The sequence below is a fragment of the Pelodiscus sinensis genome, chromosome 2 (assembly GCF_049634645.1).
Source record: "Pelodiscus sinensis isolate JC-2024 chromosome 2, ASM4963464v1, whole genome shotgun sequence".
NCBI classification, from domain to species: Eukaryota; Metazoa; Chordata; order Testudines; family Trionychidae; genus Pelodiscus; species Pelodiscus sinensis.
The window spans coordinates 91,469,218-91,493,793 of NC_134712.1; positions in this window are offsets into that span (position 1 = coordinate 91,469,218).

A 24,576-nucleotide genomic window follows, 5' to 3' on the forward strand; every position below is an offset into this window, starting at 1 on the left:
AGAGAGAGAATATTTACAGCAACTCAGCTCAGGTTCTCTGGGATCTCCTGCAGTACAACAGCTGTCCTGAGGCATCACACTACAGTGAATGCAGTACACTTACAGGAGGAAAGCTTCTGTAGAAACAATAAGTACTAATCGACTGCAGTAGTTCAGTGTTTTTGCTGCTACTACTTCAATACCTTCTAGATGCCTCAAGATTAAAGTGTCCATTGTTCAGAGCGCTGTACAGAATATATTAAACAGTCCTCAACCGGAAGAGTTTGCAGACTGATCAAACAAGAGACAGTGGGACGTATGTTCTAGAATGCAATCCAGAAAGACCCAGATTTTCTCAAAATTACATGTTTTTCAGTGTCTAGCAATGTACCCTCTAAACCAGGGGTGTCCAAACTTTTTTCAAAGAGGGCCAGATTTGATGAAGTGAACATGCGTGAGGGCCGATCATTTTGCCTGACATTCTTTGAACCATTAAAATTAAATGCAAATTAACTATTTTATGCAAAGTTTATTGCAGACGGCATACTTTTCATTTAGTCACATGGATGACAAATCTAAACAGGTGTTAAATCATTCTGCCTTTCATATCTGAAGGCCAGATGAAAAAAAAATCCAGGAAGCTGAAATATATGTCAGGAACATTGTAAAGTACATTACATATTATTGGTAATAAAGGTTGTCTGTCAACTTTTAAGTTAAAAAATATGAACAGGAACATAACACCAAGTATACATGTTGTGTCCAAATATATTTATAACTGATTTAGACCAACTGACATTAACTGAGATTTTACAATGTATTCATCTCAATACATATGGATTCGTTGGGGGCCATAAAAGATAGATATTGCCAAATTACCTGTGGGGCCGTATTAAACCAGAACACGGGCCGCAATTGGCCCGCGGGCCGGACTTTGGACATGCCTGCTCTAAACTGTAGCAGCACAGCTCCACAGGTAACTAATCAGCCCCGCCTAGTCACATTGTTATATATAACACATTAAAACAAAGAGAGTTGGTAGATATTGATACAGATACCCCCTCAGATGGGTCCTCTTTTTTTGGAAGTTCAAATATGGTAACCTTATTTGCATGAGTTTAAGGAGGGAGGATAGAGTTAGAAATGGTTACAAGCAAATATAAAAATGTTTCCTATAGATTAAAAAGTAAAACCAACAATCTTGGCTCAGGGTAAGATTTTTCTGACACTACTTTCCAGCAAGATGGCTGACCACAAAGTCTACAAGGATGAAGATGTTGTTTTTGTCATGCTGGGTGAAAACCCACTTGGGATTCACTGCCCCTTTGTAGTCCAACTCTGATGGATTGCATGCATTAAAAATGCTTTTTACAGTTGAGGTGCTGAATAATATTCTTCTCATTTACAAGCATCTCTCTATAAAACAAGAAGTGTTGCTCTCTGGGCGTTACTAAATAAATATATCATCCTACAATGTTAGTTCCAACTTTTTTCTGGTTTTGCATTTAGATTATTTGTTAGTCAGGATTTTTAGGGTGATTAGGAAAATACATGCAGACCAGACCATAACCTCATAAGTCTCAAAATACCTATTGAACAGCTAAGTTTGTTAATTGGAACAGGGAGATTATTTGCATAAAGATGACCTAATTAGAATCCATTTGGTGATGCTAATGGTCTCTCAAGTGCCCCATTCTGATTTGCCAAGCAGCTCTTGAGAGCAGGTATAAAGGACAAGGACCATTCAGGCCACTGTCTTCAAAATACAAATAAAAAAAGACAGAGACAATTTGCCTCTGGATATACAATGCCATCATGCTTTACAAGAAGTATGGCACTTCCTTCAACCTTCCAGATGGCAACAAAAAGCAGGACACCAGCAATGTTGTGTTCAGTTCCTTCACCAGGGATTTTAAAGAGTTGGGGCTTGTTTACATGAATAAATAAACTGCTGCAATCTGTGGTGTGACTCTATCCCATATTAACTTGCTGCAAAGTATAAAGCTATGCTTAAAAGAAAAGCCCTGCATCAATAAGTCTCATTATCTAGATTAGCAGACCTGGAGTTTCACTACAGGGTTAAATAACTAGCTTTTTATTAGTTTATGCTTGGGCTGGAGCCTGGTCTCTGAAACTCAGGGAGGCAGGGAAGGTCTCAGGATCCAGCTGGAGTGAAAAATTCTACAGGGCTAATTTCCACTTCCTGGCACAAGTCTGAATCAGATGATCCAAGCCCTGAGATGTATATCCGTGTGTTTGTATACAATATAGATGTAACGTAATTGCCTGCACGCAGCCTGCTGCTGTGCATTTCTGACTTTGTTGGAGAGCTTAAAGCACCAACAAACTGTTCACATGCATCAGTAAGCACACAGATGGAGAGTCAGACTAGATCTAGCAGCAGGCGAGATCAAGGTGGATTCACACACTAGCCTGATGCAGTCTAGTAGTTTATGTAGACAAGCCCTAAGTCAGTCAGTCATAGCCCTTGCACATGCTCCACTGCTCCAGAGTCCTGTCAGAGCACATCTGCTGCTGCAACCAGAGCCAGTCCCTCTGGCCTTCTCATCAGACTTTCATTCCTTAAAAGGACAATGCGTAGATCAATTTAACTCTGACATTCCTTTATGAGTGCTTCACAAGCAACAGCCAAGGTTCAACTTCTAAAAGAAAGTAACCTATAACGAGATAGTAATATTGGAGCCAATAAGACCATCTACTCATCTTTTAAATAGTGTATTAGTTTCCTGACACTGATGGAAGCCACAGGAGCCTGCATACATTTTTGCTTTGTTTTCAGACCTTTATTAATAGATGGATGCCTCTACCTCAGCATTCTTGCATTGGTTTTTAATGCCAACAGATGGCTAGTTGAGAGCATGTATGTACACACACGCATGCAAAAACACTGGTGTGTGTGGTTAGAACCCACAAACACATATTTAAGAATGACTTCTTTAAAATAGCAAAACAGCCCTAGTTTTAACAACTTTCTGTCTAAAAGACCACACATGCATATTTTTAATGGGTTAGAAGTAGCACATTTATTCCTGAGTAAATGCCTTATTTTCACCTAAGTTTGTCATTTGAAAATTAAATATAAAAAGCTTTGTTACCTATTCCTGTACTGAAATGTTTCATTATAATCATATTTTGGGTAGGGGTAAGAGAGCAGTGATTAGATATAATCAAATCACTAAGAATTTGGGAAAGCTACCTTAACTGGCATGAGAGCAGTATTCTCAGTGTAGCTTCAAACAAGGGAGTGATTTGGCCTTCCTTTCATCAGCTAATTGACTGGAACTTATTGACAATGAAAGATAGCAAATGCTTTTTTACAAGACAGATACCTCCCAAATTATGAGACACGGATCTTATAAGGAAATGTTGATTTGATATGTTGTAAGCAACCTCATAATTCAATTAATTTATTGCTATTAAGTCAGTGTCTTAATTTGATTTGTTTATATGCAATTTTATGCTTCATTCTTAAGTAAATATATAAAAATTGGGCACCTGTGTGCTTTGGATGTTTCATTTACAAAACGAGCAAAGTTCTAAACCTGAGGATTCCCCAAAGCAAGTATAAGGCAACTTCATGACTCATCTGATAATGATCCATAGAACTCACACTAATGTCCTTCCATAACTGGTGCATGAACTAGGATACTGCTGATTTTTGAAGGAAAGTTGAGGGCTTGTCTAGACAGTGTACAACAAGCTGAGGTGTAAGTCTACCAACAGAAGCTTGTGAAGGCATGGTGAGGATGACGAGAACTATCAACCTGCTGGTTGATTTCTTCCCCATAAAAGTTCAACTATAGTTCAGCTCAGGATTGTGCATTAATATAATACAAACAACCTCTTCACGCACACACAACTAGCATATAGCTATAGGCATGCGTGACCAGGGATACATTTACAGACATGGATGCAGCATATTTCTTTTATTATGCACTTGCTCATATTCATTACATTAGCACAGATTTAGAGGTGGTGCTCTCCCCTAGCACTATAAATAAGCAATTGCAAATCTACTATATAGTGTAAGTTGGACGAACCCATTTAAAGGACATGGGAGAGGAGTTGGCAGGTTCACAAAATTACTTTTCAAACATTATATCCCATATAATTTAAAACTAGGTTCACCCCCCACACCTCACCAGACACGGGTTAATAAAAATAAAAGAAATAAGATTATCTAGAAGGAGGTCAGTGCTGTTTTAGGGTCAGAAGGCCACCTTTTATCCTAAGGGGAAGTTAACATATTTAGATGATATATTCTGGCCCTCATTCCAGCCTCTGTACACTATTATGGTGGCAGGCAGGGGCTATAAAGGGGATTTTACAGGCCAGGAGGAAATTCCAGAGGAGCAATATAGAGAGGGTGCACTGTACTGGAAATCTCTGCTCTATATATTGATACCTAGCACAGATGGATTCCAGGAGGCACAAAGATGGAAAAAAGTCACTTTGTTCCCTTTTTCTCCAGACTAAACCTTCTCTGCTCTCTCCCCCAGAAGATAGAGAAGGGGTATGGAGAGGAATTCTCTTTCCAGTGCAATGTTTCCCCTCCTTGTTTCCGTACAATTCATTTTAGAGGAAGCTTTACCTCTCTAATTCTGGATCAAGACCCTAAAAATAAAACTGAATGCAAATCCAGCAACTAAGAAATGTGGTGGGTTTCTTGAAAATTGTTCTATATTAAAAAAGCAACTATGTTAACTTTCTCAAAACTCTCACTGTTTTGTTTTTAAAATCACAATAGAAGCCTATGGGCCCAAAGTCAAATAAATATGTAGATGTAACAAGAGGGTTACATTGTCACGGTTGTGAATTGTGTGTCTGTGAGACAAAAAGATTTGTCCTTTGAACAAGGCACACATTGTACACACTGCCCATATTCTCAAGTTAAAGATGGGCTCAAATGCACACTCTGGATCTAGTCAGCCCTGAACTTTGGTAAAGTTTGCAATGCAAGCCATGCTACAGTTTTGGATTTTATAGGGAACCAAAGCAAAACCTTCAGCTGAACACTGACTATTGAGGTAAATAGAATGTGGATCTGAACTTTACCATCTAATCCCACCTCTGCTTACTAAATGTCAACAGCAAGATATGATCGTGTAAGATAAATAACTAAGCCTTGTACTCTTTATTCAAGATTAGATTATCATGGAAATTACAATACTCTTCCAGCTCTTGCTTTGCTGAGGAGTAAAAGACCTGGATTCTAATAGCAGGAGTGGACTTAAGGGGGCACTCCTGACAGAACTGTTGCATCCCTGAGGAAGTCCTTGTGGAAATGTCTTTCCTATTAACTAACTTCCCCAGGGTCTGTTCATAGGAATCAACATACTGAGATTAGAATTATATCAGCAAGTTTCATTGTGGTTTTGAACTTTTTGTCAGTTCTGCCAACTGCCACCTTTTAGTGCGTGCTGGTGGTAAAAGTGTGCTGTAATGATTCATACAAACACACAGCATATACACACACAGTATTATCTGAAAGTAATAAGGTATATTAATCAGTTAAGGATTCCTAAACAATTTCCTTAACTCACAAAATGAAGTGAATGATCCATTTCTGTACAGGTTAAGTGAGAGACCTTTTAGGCTGCTGCCATTATCAATAGTCCCCTCAATTCATCCACTAAACTATCAGCATTAGACCTCACAACCATTGTATTGCACAGTAGAAATGTCAACTACTAATTGTTTTTGGAGGTTTGCAAAAGCAAATGAACACTTAACCAGACATTTCTAAGATAATATGGTTTCACAACATTATGTTAGAAAACATTAAAAGCTAATGGAGAGCAATAGATCCCTTTCATTTCTGACTTAATCTCATGTACGGTAGGCCTTTTGGGAAATAGCAGGATAGGCTTTAAATAAAAAGAATAACAGATGAAAGGCTGCATGCTTTTTACAGTCCATGAGGACCAACCATGCAAATTAGCCTAGGAAGATTAAAGTCTCTGAGGTTATATTATCCATGTTGTAGATGCATGACTGGTATTCTTGATTATAAGAAATTATAGATAAAGAAAATTCAATCTGTTTTGCAAGCTGCTTCGACTCCCTGTTGTCCTTAGCCAAGAGTTTACTAAAAAGGGGAAAAATGGTTTTCTTCTTCTCTTTTTTCAGTTAGCTAACAAGAAAAGGACTACATAGAATCTCAGCTTTATAACATTTGTGTGGGTTTGTAAAATATGATATTTAACTACTCTACAAATATTTTCCTCGTGAGTAACTTCTGAAAATGTCATTGAAAAATCTGTACATACCTGATGTGGAGGTTAAGATATTTCTAACACTACTTTATTCTGATGAAATAATTATAAGTATGTCTACTCAAGGAGGCAAACCATGCACAGGTGATGATCAGTAATGTAAACACCTGTAAAAAAAAAATCAGTAAATCCTTGTTCTATACATAGGATAATGCTGTTCTTAGAAATCAGTACAAATAACAGTTTCTCTTCCACATCTTGGAACAGAGCTTCTGCTGGTGTAAACTAACATAGCTCATTGACTTCATTGGTGTTAAGCAGGTATAAACTGGCAGAGGATTTCTTTTTGTGTTGTTTACTTTGCTTAGCATTTATAGAAGTAATACCTTTCTCCATGCTCTTATAAGTACTGCACTATTCCTTAAAATATCTAGTTTTGTGCCAAGTATTACAACACTTGAAAAAGTGCATAATATGTCCCTTAAAGTTGCCTTTTATTCATAAATTCTTCTCCTATCAGTGTTTCGGTCTGTACTAAGGCAAAACACCTACAGAAATCTACTGGAGTCCTAATTGATAATTGCAGGGTTTGGCCCTGACAGAGCTAATTATGATGACCATAGCAGCCTTGTTATTCCCACTCAAAAGAAAGGGTGTCCTCTTTCCTGTTTGGAATGATCTGTGAAGCATAGCTGCAGTCTATTCACTTTGCCTAAATGCTTGGTTCACAGATACACACTGAAAATATGAGTTGATGAATACCATGCAGCTAACACAGCCATCTGGCTGTATGGAAAAAATATTTATAATAAAAAATATGGCCGTGTAAGTGATGGATGGCTAGCTCCTAAAAAGCTGTTTGTCCGGAAATATTTTTGTATCATCAATATTTAACAGTACTGAATCCTTTTTAGATTATTCCTTGGCTTCCTGATTCACTGGATTTGCTTAGAAATCACAATATAGAATAGAATATGGCAAAAAAAATTGGTCAGGTACTAGCAAAGATAGACCAAGAGAAGGAGGATGCAAGAGGTCTTTCCTGATTTTGCAGAACTCATACAAGAGCTTCCCGTCCTCATGCACACAAGTGCTGGTGCTTTTTCACACTAATTTTCCATGGGATTTCACACCACCCGAAGAAAGCAGGGAGAATATGATAATGTCTCTGGTTTGAGGAGCTGATTTGACACACCTGAGGTAGTAGGGTGCACAATCCAAAGGACAATTGTGCTGAACAAAGGAATGAAGAGTTTTGGAGGCAGAAGTACCCCTCTGAAATATCTTCTACATAGTGTTTCAGCTCCTCGCCTTTGAATACATACCTGTGCCTATAAGCTACTATCTGTTCCTAGTATCAGAGGGGTAGCCGTGTTAGTCTGAATCTGCAAAAGTGATGAGGAGTCCTGTGGCACTTTATAGATTAACAGATTTATTGGACCATAAGCTTTCATGGGCAAAGACCCACTTCATCAGATGCATTTATCTGGTCCTACATATTTAAGAGCAAGTTACATAGGCGTCTGTCAGGGATGACCTAGATGGTGCCATGAGGGCAGGGAACTGGACTTCTTGATTTCTCGAGGTCCCTTCCAGTTCTGGTATTCTATGTTTACATTATAATTGTACACAGTGAATATACATCATTAGCAAATGCACGAGGAATAGGTTTAAGGAAAAAAAAAAGCTATGAAAGTTTAATCTAGACATGCACAGATTGAGTCCAGAAAGGATCATGCTGATCATCTAATCTGAGTTTCTCCTTATCAGACAGATTCTGCCTCAAGCCCATAACTCCTATTTGAGGTTCATCATTTCATTTAATAGGAAATCCAGTCCTGATTTTAAAATGTCAAGGGATGGAGAATCTATCACATTCCTAGCAAGTTATTCCAATGGCCAATGTCCTCTTAAAAAACTGTTCCTTATTGTTAGTCTAAATTTGGTTAGGTTCAGGTTTCTAATCATTGATCGCATTATCCTGTCTGCTAGATTATGGTGCTTTCTGCTAGAAAAAAAACCCTCTTCCCCATGTAAATACTTGAAGATCATGATTATGCCACATTTAAACATTCACTGGGATAAGTCAGAAGCTAATGATGCTCTAAGATATTTTACAACACTGAAATCATCCTCCTAGATTTTTTCTAAATTCTTTCCAATTTTTTAACATCCTTATCTAATTCTGGACACTGAAACTGGACACACACAAGTGAGAAATAAATCTCCCTAATGTCATGTAAAGAGAAAATAACACATCCCAAATCATTACTTATACTTTTGAGCATTGTGTTTACCCTTTCAGCTGCAACATTGCACTAGGAGCTTTTTGTTTAATGGGCTGTTTATTTTATATGTATATGATATAGATGTTTCTGAAGTGTATGTGTTTGATCATAGAATTATAGGACTGTAAGGGACCTCAGCAGATCATCTAATCCCATTCCCTGCACTGAGGCAGGACTAAGTATTATCTAGATTATTGCTAACATATTGTTGTTTGGCTTATTCTTAAAGAACTCCAATAACTGAGATTCCACAGCCTCATCAATTAATTTGCTCCCATGCTTAAATACCCTAATGGTTAGGAAGCTTTTCCTAATGTCCTAGATCTCCTTTCCTGAAATTTAAGCCTGTTACTGCTTGTTTTGTACAAAGCCATGAATTTTTGAAGACTGAGACTTTAAACAGGCCATCCCCTTAATCTTCTTTTGTTAAGATAAATAGACTCAAAGAGCTCAATCACTACAAGACATTTTCGAACCCTTTAATCATTCTCCAATATATCAACATCCTTCTGGCAGAGGGAAAATAACCTCTCTACTCCTACTCAAAATTCCTCAATTTATTCATCCCAGGATCATTTAACACTTTTAGTTACAGCATTGCACTGGGAACTCACATTCAGATGAATATCCATCATGATTCCCAACTGTTTTCCAGAGTTATTGCTTCTCAGGATAGTGGTCCTGATCCTATAAGTATAACCTATATTCATTATTCCTAAATATTTATATTTAGCCATTTTTTAAAAAAATATGGTTTGCCGGTGTCCAGAGGGCACTTTATCAATGACTTGTCTTCGTTATTTATCTCTCCCCTGAATTTGTATATGGTCTTACATGAACTTCTCATAAACCAAACTAGAGAAACACAACATAGATTAAGCTACTAAAAGGTGAATACAAAATCATTCCCAAAGAATCATTATCAATGGTTCACAGTTATGCTGGAAGAGCATAATAAGTGCTGTTCCACAAGGATCAGTGCTAGGTCTGGTTCTGTTCAGTATCTTCATCAATTATTTAGCTAATGGCATAGAAATATACTTTGCAGATGATACTAAGATAGGAAGGGTTGTAAGTGCTTGGAAGGATAGGATTATAATTCAAAATGATCTGAAGGGTGGTAAGCAAGACAAAAGATGTCATCCTTCTACTGTACTTCTCATTGATTAGGCCTCACCTGGAACTTATGTCGAGTTCTGGACACCACATTTAACGAAAGATGTGAACAAATCAGAAAAAGTGCAGAAAACAGGGGAAAAAAAGATTATGGGCTTGGAAACATGACCTGGAAGAGAAGATTGAAAAAAATGGTTTTATTTAGTCTGGGAAAGAGAAGATGAGACATGATTCTTGTTTTCAGCTACATAATAGTTGTAACAAAGAGGAGGGAGAAGAATTATTCTTCTTTACCTCTGAGGATAGGACAAGAAGCAATGGGCTTCAATTGCAGAAAGGGAAGTTTAGGTTGGACATTAGGAAATACTTTGTCAGGGTGATAAGCACTGGAATAAATTGCCTAGGGAAGTTGTATAATGTCCATCATGGGAGATTTTAAAGAGCAGGCTAGACATACACCTTTGAGGAATGGGTTTATATAATACTTAGTCCTGCCACGAGTACAGAGGACTGGAGTAGATGATCTCTCAATGATCTTTCCAGTCCTATGATTTTTTGCTTACATTTTTAGTTTTATAATTTGTCTGTATTGTCTGTTCTATTGGCATAACAACAGAGACTAAGGCTAGAGCAATTTTTTTGTTTTGGTGGGGGTTTTATCATCACTGGGATTTACTGAAGAGATGTAAATGAGGAGAAGGGATTACACTCAGTCAGGAGAGGGAGGTATTTCCATCTTTCAGGGCAACATGGGGAACAGAAGAATGGATTTGAGAGGTTATCATAGCTTTTCCTCTTTCATATAGATCAGATGGAGATTGCCTATCTCCTAGAACTGGAAGGGACCTTGAAAGGTCATTGAGTCCAGTCCCCTGCCTTCACAGCAGGACCAAGTACCATCCCTGACAATTTTTGCCCCAAATCCCTAAATGGCCTCCAGAAGGATTGAACTAACAACCCTGGGTTTAAGCAGGCCAATGCTCAAACCACTGAGCTATCCCTCCCCCATGATACAGATATTTTGCTCCGCAGGTAATTGATCATCGAACCATAGAGCTGGAAGAGACCTCAGAAGGCCATCAAGTCCATCCCCCTGCCCAAGACAGGACCAATCCCAATTAAATCAACCCAGTCAGGGCTTTGTCAAGCTGAGACTAAAACACCTCTAGGGATGGAGACTCCATTAATTCCCTAGGCAACCCATTCCAGTGCTTTACCACACTCCTAGTGAAATAGTTTTTCTTAATATCCAACCTGGACCTCTCCCACCACAACTGGAGACCATTGTTCCTTGTTCTGCCATCCATCACTACTGTGAACAGCTTTTCTCCAGCCTGTTTGGAACGTCCGTTAAGGAAACTGAAAGCTGCTATCAAATCCCCCCTCACTCTTCTCTTCTGCAGACTAAATAGACCCAACTCCCCCAGCCTCTCCTCGTAGGTCATATGTTCCAGCCCCCTAACCATTTTGATCGCACTCTGCTGGACCCTCTCCAGTACATCCACATCCTTCCAGTAATTGGGGGCCCAGAACTGGACACAATACTCCAGATGTGGCCTTACCAGAGCCGAATAAAAGGAATAATCACATCTCTGGATCTACAGGCAATGCTCCTTTTAATGCAACCTAATATGCCATTAGCCTTCTTGGCTACAAGGGCACACTGTTGATTTATGTCCAGCTTCTCATCCACTGTAATCCCCAGGTCCTTTTCTGCAGAACTGCTACATAGCCATTCAGTCCCGAGACTGTAACAATGCCTGGGATTCTTCCATCCCAAGTGCAGGACTCTACACTTGTCCTTGTTGAACCTCATCAGACTTCTTGTAGCCCAATCCTCCAATTTGTCTAAGTCACTCTGGACTCTACCCCTGCCCTTGAGGGTATCTACTTCTTCCCCTAGCTTAGTGTCATCTGAAAACTTACTGAGGGTGCTATGCTTTCCCTTATCCAGGTCATTAATACAGATGTTGAACAAAACCAGTCCCAGAACCGAACCTTAGGGCACTCCGCTAAAAACCAACCACCATCCTGACATCGAGCTGTTGATCACTATCCATTGGGCCCGACCTTCCAGCTAGCTTTCTATCCATCTTACCGTGCATTTATTTCATCCACATTCTCTTATCTTGCTGGCAAGAATATTGTGGGAGAACATATCAAAAGCCTTGCTAATGTCAAAGTATATAACATCCACTGACTTTCCCATATCCACAGAGCCAGTTACCTCATCGTAGAAGCTAATTATATTGGTCAGGCACGACTTGCTCTTCATGAATCCATGCTGACTATTCCTGATCACCTTCTCCTCTTCCAAGTGCTTCAAAATGGATTCCTTGAGGAGCCCCTCCATGATTTTTCCAGGGACTGAGGTCAGGCTGGGAGCTGACATTATCCGTGAAGACAGAGGCAAAGAAGGCATTAAGAACTTCAGCTTTCCCCACATCATCTGTCACTAGGTTACCGCCCTCATCCAGCAGGGGCCCCACACCCTCTCTGATCACCTTCTTGCTAACATGCCTGTAGAAACCTTTCTTGTTATTGTTCACATCCTTTGCCAGTTGCAATTCCAATTGCGCTTTCGCCTTCCTAATAACTCCCCTGCATTCTCGAGCTATACATTTATACCCCTCCCTAGTCATCTGTCCAAGTTTCCACTTTTTGTAAGCTCCCTTTTTGCGCTTAAGTTCACTAAGGATTTCCCCGGTAAGCCAATCCAGTCTCCTACCATATTTGCTTCTCTTGTTATGCATTGGAATGGTTTCTTTCTGTGCCTTCAGTAAGGTGTCTTTAAAATACTGCCAGCTGTCCTGGGCTCCTTTCCCCTTCATGTTAGCATCCCAGGAGATTCTGCCCATCACATCTCTGAGGGAGTCAAAGTCTACTTTTCTGAAATCTAGGGCGTGCATTTTAGTACTCTTTTTTTCTTCCTTTGGTCAGAATCCTGAAATCTACCATCTCATGATCACTGCTTCCCAAGTTGTCACGCACCTCTACTTCCCCTAATAATTCCTCCCTGTTTGTGAGCAGCAGGTCAATGTGCTCATGGCCCCTGGTCAGATCCTTTAGCACTTGTACCAAGAAGTTATCCTCAACGTTATCCAAAAACTTCCTGGATTGCCTGTGTCCTGCTGTATTGGTCTCCCAACAGATGTCAGGGTGATTAAAGTCCCCTATGAGAACCAGAGCCTGTGATCTAGAAACTTCTCTCAGTTGTCTGAAGAAAGCCTCATTTATCTCATCCACTTTATTCAGTGCCCTGTAGCAGACAACAACCACAACATCACTGCTGTTGCTTACACCTCTAAACTTGACCCACAGACTCTCAACAGGCTTTTCTCCCTCTATATCCTGGAGTGCTGAGAAATTATAGTGCTCTCTTACATATAGTACAACTCCTCCTCCTTTTCTCCCCTGACTGTCCTTCTTGAACAGTTTATACCTTTCCAAGACAGTACTCCAGTCATGCGAGTCATCCCACCAAGTCTCTGTTATCCCAATCAAATCGTAGTTCTTGGCCTGGGCCAGGGCCTCCAATTCTTCCTGTTTGTTACCTAGGCTTCTTGCACTGGTGTACAAACACCTTAGATAACCAATTGATTGCCCTACCCTGTCCATTCAAACAGGGGTCCTCCTTTGTTGCGCTTTCCTCTTTGCATTTCTTTCCAGTATCCAACTTCCCTACTCCCCTCAGGGTTTTGGTCACTGTCCCCCAATGAACCTAGTTTAAAGCCCTCCTCACTAGGTTTGCAAGCCTGCCTGCTAAGATACTCCTTCCTCTCTTTGTTAGGTGGAACCCCTCTCTTCCTAACAATCCTTGTGCCCAGAACAGAGTCCCATGGTTGAAGAAATCAAAGCCCTCTCTCCAAGACCACCTGCTCAGCCACATATTTACTTCCTCAATTCGACAATCCCTACCCAGTCCTTTCCCTTCAACAGGGAGGATGGACGAGAATACCACTTGTGCTCCAAATTCTTTGATCCTTCTTCCCAACTCTATGTAATCAGCAGTAACCCGCTCAAGGTCGTTCTTGGCTATATGGTTAGTTCCCATATGGAGAAGCAGGAAGGGGTAGTGATCCGAATATTTGATCAGTTTTGGAAGCTCAGTCACAACCTGAATTCAAGCTCCTGGTAAGCAGCAGACCTCTCAAATTCCAGGTCTGGATGGTAAATGCATGGCTTAGTCCCTCTTAGGAGGGAGTCCCCAACCACCACCACCTGCCTTCTTCTGTTGGGGATGGTGGTCATGGAACCCCCATCCCTAGGACTATGAATCCTATGCCTTCCAGTAGAAGTGGTTCCCTTCCGATTTCTTCTTTGTGAGGTGCCTTCCAAAGCATTCACCATCGCAGAACCTGAAAGCGATTTATCTCTGTAGGAATGGGGGATTCCTGTGCTGGCCTTTTTTTCCTTCTAGAAGTTACATGCTGCCAGTTCTCTTCCTCGTCCTATACTGCCCTCTCTGTCTCTTCCACCTGCCTTGCTTGCAGGATTAAATGCTGCCTTCTATCGAGGAAGTCTTCATACTCTCTGAGCGAGCGGAGGGTTGTCACTTGGGCCTCCAGTCCTCTCATTTTCTCCAATGGCGACCAGCTTGCACTTAGTGCAGATGAATTCCCTTCTTGCTTCCGGGAGGAAGACAAACATGGCACATGCTGTGCAGGAAAGAACAACAGACCTATCACTATCCATACCTGCTGTCCTAAAGAAGGGTTTAAAAGAAAGGCAAGAGTACCTCGCCCACTTTCCTCTCCCCTTCCAAACTCCCTCTCTAAACTCCCTGTTTGCAATCACCTGTTCACAAGCTCCCTGATTGCTGACTCACTCCTTTATAAAGTCCTGGACTGCCCGATAGTCCCTCCCCCCTACCAAGGATCAGCCAATCAGCAGAAGCTTCTAGATTTCACACTTCAATTAGAAGCCAACAGTTTCCAGCTGCCAGGTACAGCACACACTCCATGTGTGATTGGTTGATCAAATTTCTACTTTTCACATGATTCATTTGTGCTGAGAAATTGGGCAAAACATGATGTAATACTTCTAATATTAAACCATCTGGAAGTATTACGGTCTACAATGCGGAAAAAAAATCCTATTAAAGTTAAAAAAAGCCACTCAAATTTCTATTTAAAAAAAAAGTCTGAGCCATTAGTATATTGAGAAACCATCCAATGCATTTGGCAGGTGTCCCATCAGATATAACCAATGTAGACATGAAATTTGTTTCTTCTTACTTAGGAAGATTTAGGGTCAACATACCACTAGCTACAACCAAATTCAAGAGCTCCCATTAGCCTGTCCTGGATCACTAATTTTTCATCCCATCTGTGTTAGGATTATTATTCTTCCCTAAAAAAAGTCATGCAAATGGCTATCAGTTGACAAGATACAAAATAATGTTTGGTAGCTAAGCATTACTAAATATTCATTGAGATCCTGTGTAATTTACGTATCTGGAACAACAACATCCTTGAATGTAGAACATAAGTCATATAGTCCATGTGGATTGCAGTTTATCAGTAACATGGCAGAGTGCAGGAATTTAAAAGTTGTCACGAAGTTTCCCTTTCTTTGCAACTATATAGTAGTAAACTCTCTGGTATTGTATTCATTCAGTTTATCTTCATATGGCCTCTGAAAATCTCAGTAAGGGAAACAAGAAGGCACAATGACCCAAAGCAATGATCTTTCACCTTTAGAAACAATGCAGGTTTCTATCTGTCATTCCACAAACAAGGAGCTTGTTTGCCTCAACCTTGTCCCTTTGAGACATTTGTTCACGTCACTAAATCACTACATGGTCTTAGTTCAATTGGTTATCTCCACTCAGAAGATAATGGAGACTGTAGTAACAGGAAGGTTCAAGGTCAATTTTAGGTGCATTTGGGAGAACTGTGAAGGCAAACTTCACACTCATTTGAAATGTTTCTATTTATCATTGCACATATACTGAACTGCTTGCAACATCCTTGATAAGTTATATTAAATGTAGCAAGGTCCCTCATCACTGTAGCATTTATGAATCTTAATAGATTTTTATCCTCACAAAATGCCTTTGAGATAGTACTTCCCTTCTTACATTAGCATTTATAGAGGGCAAACAAAAGCTTTGAACAAGCTACTCAAGGTCAAGGAAGGTGTTCATGGATGAGCTGAAAACTGAATATGTGTCTCCTGCTCCCTGTCCTCTGCTTTTAGTATAAATTCTTTTTTCTTAGTCTACTTTTGTCAAATATATCTATTCTCATTGCAATCATTTAGGGAGTTCCATTCATCCATAGTAGTAGAAGGAGCTCTAATCCTAACTATAGTTGCCAACCCTCCAACATTGTCCTGGAATCTCCAGGGATTAAAGATTAATCTTTAATTAAAGATTATGTCATCTGATGAAACCACCAGGTGTACATACAACAGAAATTGGCAACCCTTCTCCCAAAAGGTATCATCTGCAGGAAAATCTCTTCTGAATTTCCAGATGCCTATATATACAAATTGTGTCATGTATGTGGTTCTATTAGAACAGATCAGATTTGTATTTGAACTGGACAAAGATTTTCTGCCAAACTTCAGCCACTCACCTCATAAAGATGCAGCCTGAGACGCAAACATTTCATGAATGTATGTAGACTTCACCAAGTTTTTGTTTACCAATTGAAACATTAAAAAATACAAAGTTTTGTTCCAACGTTTTCAAAATGAAATGTTTTCATTGGAAACAATTTTATTTGATTTTTTTTAAAAAGTAAAAAAAAAAAGTCTAAGTGAAACAAAACACTTCGTTCAGCCAAGCCAGTTTTCCCTTCTCGACTTTCCAGAACTGACAACAAACTAACACCACTTCTATTATTCACTTAGCTCTAGTTTGTATTCTGTTTTGTTCTACTTGCTTTTTCCCCCTGTTCATTTATCTCACTTATTTGTGGTGCCAGCTAATTTCAGCTACAGTGCACTTTATTTTTAAAGTTATATGCCCCCACCTCAGTTTATGATCACCTGAATGCACTACTGGACCAACCACCGTGGTTCCATCAACATTTTCAGCAGGAAGAGCAGCTTGTTGCCAAATGACTTAGTCAATGCTACAGCAAACATTTAAACAAAATAAAACAAACCCCTAAATTCAAAAGGAGTTGATGTTTGAGATCTAGCACAGGGATCAGTATATCTTCAGCGTTCCTACACTGACACCTTAGTAGTCACTGAGAGAAAAGTTATATTCCTCTTTTGTTTAGTAAGCTCATGCTTAAGATAAAGTAAGAACTTCATAAAATTAAATAGCAATCAGTCTGAACAGATTAAAGGAAATATGTTGTATACAACATACTGCATAATTAAGCCACTGAACTCACTTCTACTATATGTTCTTCAGGTAAGTAGCTGAAATTTCAAAATGAGTTAGACATAACTATCAATGAGAACAGCACATGCATTTGCACTAAATGTGTTCATTCAAGAGCTGTTCAACCTCAAAGTTTAAGGCATAAATTGGTCATCTGGATTAATGAAGCAATAGATCATCATGACTTGTTGAATATTTCTTTTTACTTATTCTTCTGAAGCATCTGACACTGGTCTGTTAGTCTGTTCCTTTGCTTGCAAACGGCACCAATTGTCTTAGCACCCAACTTCCTCATGTTAAATTTATAGCATACAGGTAAAATAATTATCACCCATACAATCAATCACACTTCAATATTCTTAAGCTCTCATTTAGAAATGAGTCAAGTCACTTAAAGGCAATGTCATTAACATTACTTTGCACTTCTATAATGCTTTTCACCTCAGTACCTGGAAGAGCTACACAGATCATTTAATGATGCTTTACCAATGGACATGCACTTAATTCATGAAGTTAGGGTCAGATTGTAGATCCAAGGATGAGGGTTTTAGACTCAAAGCTGTGTAACTCTGGTATTCTGGTTCAGGGCATCACTGTTCTCAACATTCCTGTGTGAGAGGTCAGTTCTGCGAGGTAAGCAGGCTTGGGGTTCATTTCTAGTTTTGATCATTTTGACTCATCATGTGACCCTGGCAAGTGACTTAAGGCCACATTCTCAAACATGACCTGTTATTTCAAATTATTCCAAATTATTATTATTTATTATCTTTATTATTATTCACACAATTTCAAGATGGGCACCTAAATATCGACAGAGACAATATGTGAGCCTTAAGATTTCAGTTTGCACATCCATGGGGATAATGTTTACCCATCTTTGAAAAAAGAACACATTGGTATCTGAAGACATCATTGTATCTGCAAGTGTTATAGTTGTCTTCATTTTGCAGATTGAAAAATAGAGGCATAAAAGGGTTATGAATTACTAAACATTATACAGCAGGTCAGCATTGGACAACAGAATTCAGAAATTCTGAAAAGGGCTGTTTTCAGTCCATCTGTGTTTGCCTTTTTTAATGTAACCTGGCCTTCCACATTTGAACCTCCTCCCTCCCCCCCCCCCCCAGTAATTATCATTTTGCTGTAAGAGACTATGACACACAACTTAGTTATAATCAAGTGGATTGTTTCCTGATTTTAAACTCATCGGCTCCAGTTTAGAAGATAATATAAAAAAGTTTCAAGTCACATTTGCAGTCAGATGAAATTGGAAAAAGGCTAACCTATTACTTGAAGGTAATGAGTCAGAGTGATTCACTGCAGCTTCTTGGTGATTTCTGTAGGAACCAATCAAATGAAAGGGCACAAAAGCCATTCACAGTGAAGATGATCTTCAGCTCTAACTAATATAAAATCTGAAGTCATTAAAATGCCTAAGAATAAGAAAGATAGAAACCTAAAAGTAGAGGACACACTGACAAAAAAAAGTTTATGGTAAAATGGCAAACAGTAAAAACCTTTAAATCAATCATTAAGAGGGAACTGTCCAAATGCTGAATCTTATGGCTCCTGTAGGACTTCGAAAAAAGGAAAAAAAAAACAGTCAAAATGAGAGCACTTATCAAAGTGGTTCCATTTAAAGTTAAAAGGAACAGAGAGTAGGTCAGCAAACAGCCCACAAAATCCATTCAGAATGATAAAAATGCAATAGTGATTGTACAAAGTAACCTTTAGTATAAAAGAGAAAGAAAACAAATGCACTACACTGGAGAAATTAAATACTGCCCCCTTTTACCTGTTATACCTTAAGACAGAGCACCTGTAAAAAAATAAATATGGCTCACATTTGCTGTGGTTGTCTAACCAGAGAGTAGCACATCAATGTTCCCTTATCTTCCATAGCTATAAAAAGTCTATAAACATGGTCATGTTCTTCCCACTTTAGAGAGAGAGAGAGAGAGAGAGAGAGAGAGAGTATGTATGTGTGTGTGTGTGTGTGTGTGTGTGTGTATATATATATATATATATATATAAATAAATAAAATGCTTCTGTTACATTTCTCTTAGTAGATAGTCAACACTGAGAACAACAACTTACTACTGCTGCTAGCTAATAGAATTGCTGTTTTAGCTCAAGTAGCCTGAGGTTCCTGCTGCTACCTGGAATTTACCTTGCAAATTTCATTCATTTTCTTCCAGAAAAAAATTCACAAATCTCAAATATCTACTTTCATATACTCTTGGATGCTATTTTCTCTCAAATACAAAACTCTTTGATCTTTCATCACTAAACAATTCTAGCAGTTGGAACTACCAAGCCAGTTTGTGAAACTGTCCACGTGAATTCCCACAAAGTTAGAAACATAAGGGACTTATTCAGAGATGCTGTGTATAAGATCACCGAGCAAACAAGTTTGGCCATACTTTTGTCCTATTCAGAAGCATCCCTCATGAATATTCACTATCCAACCTCCTTTACAGTGTTAGGCATAATTAATCAAGAATGGTACATCTCCTGAAACCAGAGCTGTAAAAATCATTGCACCCAGAGTTATCACACCCATTATTATAAAATAATTACATCCATTCTTTATTGGGAAATATTTCTTTCAAGATATGGCCCCAAACTTCTTATTATTTCTTTCAAAACAATCCCTCTCCATCCCTTCACCCCCTGCCTTACCATGTTCTCCAGAAGCAAGCTCTCCATAACAATTCAAATCAGCACCAGATCCTGTCAGAACAGGTACAAAACCTACAGGCATCTCTCCATCACTATGATGTTCGATACCAGAACACATGTTTCAGGAGATGCAACATCTCTCATTCAGTTCATCCCATGCTCCAACAACTACTATGTGGGTGAAACCAGATAAGAACTATGCTTGTGAAAATACCAACACAAAACAAAATGAGACAAAAGCATCCTGAATATTTGACCTCTGAGTCCCCAATCTCAAAGGCAACCTCGTCAAGAGATGAGCCCAGGAACTCTGCTAAACACTAACAACAATGGACTTTGAGGCTAGTTTTATAGCTCATTATTGGCTTTAATTCAAGGCCTTACCTTTACTTCCGAAGAACTCATCAACTTTGAACTAGTCACTCAGGTTTCTTTATTGGTATACTGTCAACCTACACTGAGTTGATCAGTCTCAAGTGCAGGGGATGGATAGAAGGTCTACCACAAATCCAGAGTACATCACAGATTCTGAAAACAGACTGTATGTACTTTATATTCTACATCATATCTTGGGCTCTACAACTGGTACTCAGCAGTTACTGACTCAGTGTTTATACAGAGCATGAACCTTTCTTGTACACACATCTGCTACCCTTCACACATTTGTGACCTCTTACTTTTACATATTATTCATTGTCCTACTATTTCTTTATCTATTAATTATTTGCAAGGTTGCAGTGAATATTCCTGTGAATTCAAGCTTTATTAATGTTTTCCATGTCCTTGGTCAGAATAAGCGTACAATCACAACTTTTTGTAACTTACCCTACCATCTGTTAACTCTTAATTGTCCATTTTATTTTAAGTTGTCTCCTATACACATGAACCCCCTTATGCCTAGATTGAGTTTAGCTTAAACATTATGGTTACTTTTCTCACATATCAAGAAGAGCAGTGTGAAGATGGAAGGGTTGTTCAATTCATCAGAATTTGGCCCAATAAGGGATATTTCCTCACTTACCTGGTACCAAACACAGTAAAAACATACAGCAAGCAGACCCTTGGACATTTAATTTATGTTTACATTAAATGTTAAATATAACATCTGTCCTCTAAGACCATAAAAAAGGCTCCTAACTCCAATCCTATAAGCATCCGACACATGCTCAATTTTCTGCATGAGTAGCTCGATTGATTTCCATGGTCATGGGGCTTTGAGTCCTTGGAGTGACGATATGTGTTCTCATAATTTCAAATGTTTTCACAAAAAAGCTATCCAGATAAAAAAGTTATTTTTTCCCATTTTTAATGTTAAACAATTTTCAAAAAGCTTAATTCACCTTCAATTTTCAATGAGGACAAAGGAAAGACATCAAAGTCTCCAGAAAAGACTACAGCTAGGGGAAACTCAGTAATGAGGGTGAGATTAATAATTGACAAGCTAATTTGGAGAACAACTACAACAAAAAACATGATTTTTCCTGTGTCCAAAAGCAATATGTATGTAGGTAACTGAGCATCTTGGCCAGAAGCCTAAGAACAAATGGTTACAAAACCTTTAAATGGAACTATTTTTGTCATTTCAGCACAAAGTGCATCTCTAAACCAAACAGAATAAATCATTTATCTTGAAATATCATTTGATACATGAAATTATAAATATTTATCACCACATTAATGCAGGGGCTATAAGGTTTCTGGCTTGAAGCCATGGGGATCTATGTATCTGCATAGGCAGCAGATAGTATATTAGCCTGTATATGCTAAGTGTTCCCCAATTGTTCCTTTTTCTTTGTTCTCTTAAAAAAATGCATTTTGAGTTATTGAGCCTCCTTTGTACTTTGCTGAGTAATAAAAAGACAGTTAGCCAGAACTAAGAACTAACTCTGTGGGGCTAATGTAAATTAGATCATTTTAACTGCCCTTGAGACTCCTGGCTTAACGTTAATTGATGGCTCAGTAATATGTAACAATTTACTATGTTTTTTGACTCTGCAAAGCTTTACTTAATGTGTTACAATTATTACCAGGGCTGTCACTTTCAAATTGACCACATAAGATAGTTTCAAAAGAAAGGTGCAGAGAACTAGAATGTTTGCTGTGAATGCCAATTTACCTTGGTCATAATCAACTGGTATGTAATCAAGTGGTAGTTCACATATATTGAGTTGGGAAGGAAAACTGAGGGAAAACTAGTCCAGTACTGGACAAGCCTACCTAATTTTTCAAAAATACATTTGTAGTTTGCTCAGTTAGTTTACAAGCCAAGAATTTCCAAATTAAGGTAAGTGGGGGAAAAGATGTCAAAGGGCTTGATTCTCCTTCCACTGCAAATTTGGATTAATGGAATTCCATTGTCTTCAATAAAGTAACATGGAGGTAAATCAGGTGGAAATAAGTGAAAAATCAGTCCCAAATGAAAAGAATGGAGGAATTATAATATACTAAATCAGTCCATAAAGTTGTTAAAAAAGCAGCTTTGGTGCCATACACTGTCAGTTGATTTACTGTCTGAATAGCAGTACCGCCTAAGGACAGAGGTGTACCAATAGCTGATTTGTCAGTGTTGACCATTTCAGAAAAAGGAAAGAAAAAAAAATTAGTTTGGGTCTACTGAAATGTTACACTCATGCCTAAGGATGACAGCAACCCCAATAACAAAACAAACTTGGTATAACTTTTAATAGCTTAAATTAAAAATATACAATGGAAGAATTTTTTGAAACAAATACTTTTGAATTTAAAATAAATCAAAACATTGTGGGCTTTTGCCCAAGTTTTCTCTCTCAATCTGTCCACTGATTCAATTTGTCAAATTTGACACAAGTTTACTGAATGTTTAAGTGGACCTGAATTTGCATGTGTTTACATACATTTTGGCTCAAAAATTTTCATGCAGCTCCACCCATGTGCTTGACTAATTTAGCAGGGTCTAGTTGGGCTAGGCCCTGAACAGACATACCTTCTGTGTTCTTTATAAGCGTGTTTCCCTGAGCATCTTCAATATGAGAGAGAGGTGGGTCTGTTTTTTCAGACTGTGGTGGAAGCATTGAAACTTTCTACTGCTGCTGCTTTTCATACTTTTATCTAAAAGCAGAATGGCAAAAGGGCTTCTGAAGGCTGGATCTGTCCTGCCAAGAGAGTTGTTCCAGCCCATGGAAGCCCTGGGGGCAGGGGGGAGAAGCGCACAAAGTTTCCTCCCACCCTGCCCCCACCCAGCAAGGAGTGTGCGGTGCTTAGAAGTGTCATACCCTTCTTCCAGGGTGGGAAGAGATTGATTAGCCTAGGGCAGGTGGGGAATGTGTGAAGTCTACTCCTGCCTGTGAGGGGTGAGACACTTCTAAGCACCACACGCTCCTTGTAGGATGAGGGCAGGATGGGAGGAGTATTTGCACACTCCCTCTGCCCCCAGGCCAATCAGCTGTTCAGAACAGCTGGTGGCTCTCAGAGGTAGGGGGAAGGGGCCAGGCAAAGACTTTGCACACTCCCCTACCTTTAGGACCAATCAGGATCTGTGGATACGGAAGCATGGAACTATCCTGGCTCCACCCCTTCTACCTGAAGCCCTGCCCCTTCCAGGATGGCCCAGGACCACTTCAAAAATTTCTCAATAGCCCCCAGTCAAAAATTATTGCCCACCCCGATTTCAAATGTTCATGTTAATTACACAACTCTGTATGTGTTACAATGTACTTCAGTGAGAAGGGAAATACAGCAGGCAAATTATTTTAATATAAAGACATCAATTCACTTCTATACGTATTTTACTAATTATAGCATTAAATGATGTATTATTCCCTTTACTATTCCTGAGACCAAACTAGAAGATAAAGAAATAACTTTTCTGTTCACGTGCCCATTTTTTCCATGAGTGGAATAACTTTTTATGTGCACCACGGCATGTGTGAATGTCACCACCAATAGAAACAAAAAACCTAGTCATAGCTACCTTGCTAATCAGTTGAGTGGCATTTGAATTTATCCTAAGTGGCTGCACAATTTACAGGAAACATTGGCAAAGGTTGTTTTGGTTTCTACAGCTCTTCAACTACTTGCAAGAAAAAACATTACTAGCTATACAGGCTGGAGACTGTATCAGCTGCCCCAGAACAGCAAATGAAAGTTAAGGACTTGATTTTTTTCTCACTTACAGTAGTTCTCTTCTGCTGTAACTTTATTTAGTATAGTGGCATCATCCCATTTCATATTGCTGTGGAAAGGGAAGCAGACTGTGGCTTTATTTTGAAATGTTAATCTTCATTTTGAATTATTTAAGAACTATGATGTTTGCAAAAGAGTCTAGTCTGATCCAAAAAAGAAGCCCTAACAGCAGAGTACCAGGAGCACAAATTTCACCCAAACTATTTTCCTAGTCCACCTTCCCCCCTCCTCCACAACCTCTAAGTGCTGATCATCTTTATGATCCAGTCATTGGCCGCTCTTCTGCAACTTACACTTGAGAATCACATAGCCTCATTCTGTCACTGTCTTGGGCATTACATGTTTCACAGCAGAAAACAGCTTGTGAAATATTTTAAATAATGTAACAATATATGGGATAGGACACAGCAGCAGCAGAAATGAGTCTGAAAGCTTCAATGGGTCAACACAAGAGGTAGACATTTGCAGACAGTTGCTACCAATTAAAAACAATGGTTTCTGTCCACTGGCACTCAGTCTATACAGAGATGATGTGGAGAAAGTCCAATAAAAGATACTAGGGAGCTATGCCCTGGATCGCTACACTTACTAACCCCCTTTCTCTGGAGTTTGGCAGCCCCAGCTCTCCTCATGGCTACTGGGGAGGACCAGGGCTAGGGCCATGCCAACCCCGGTCTCTCGCTTCCCCCAGCTGTGGGGGAGGGCCAAGGCTTGCTAGCCCCGGTCTCTTGAACCACCACCCCCGGTTGCTGCGGAGGAGAGGACTGAGCC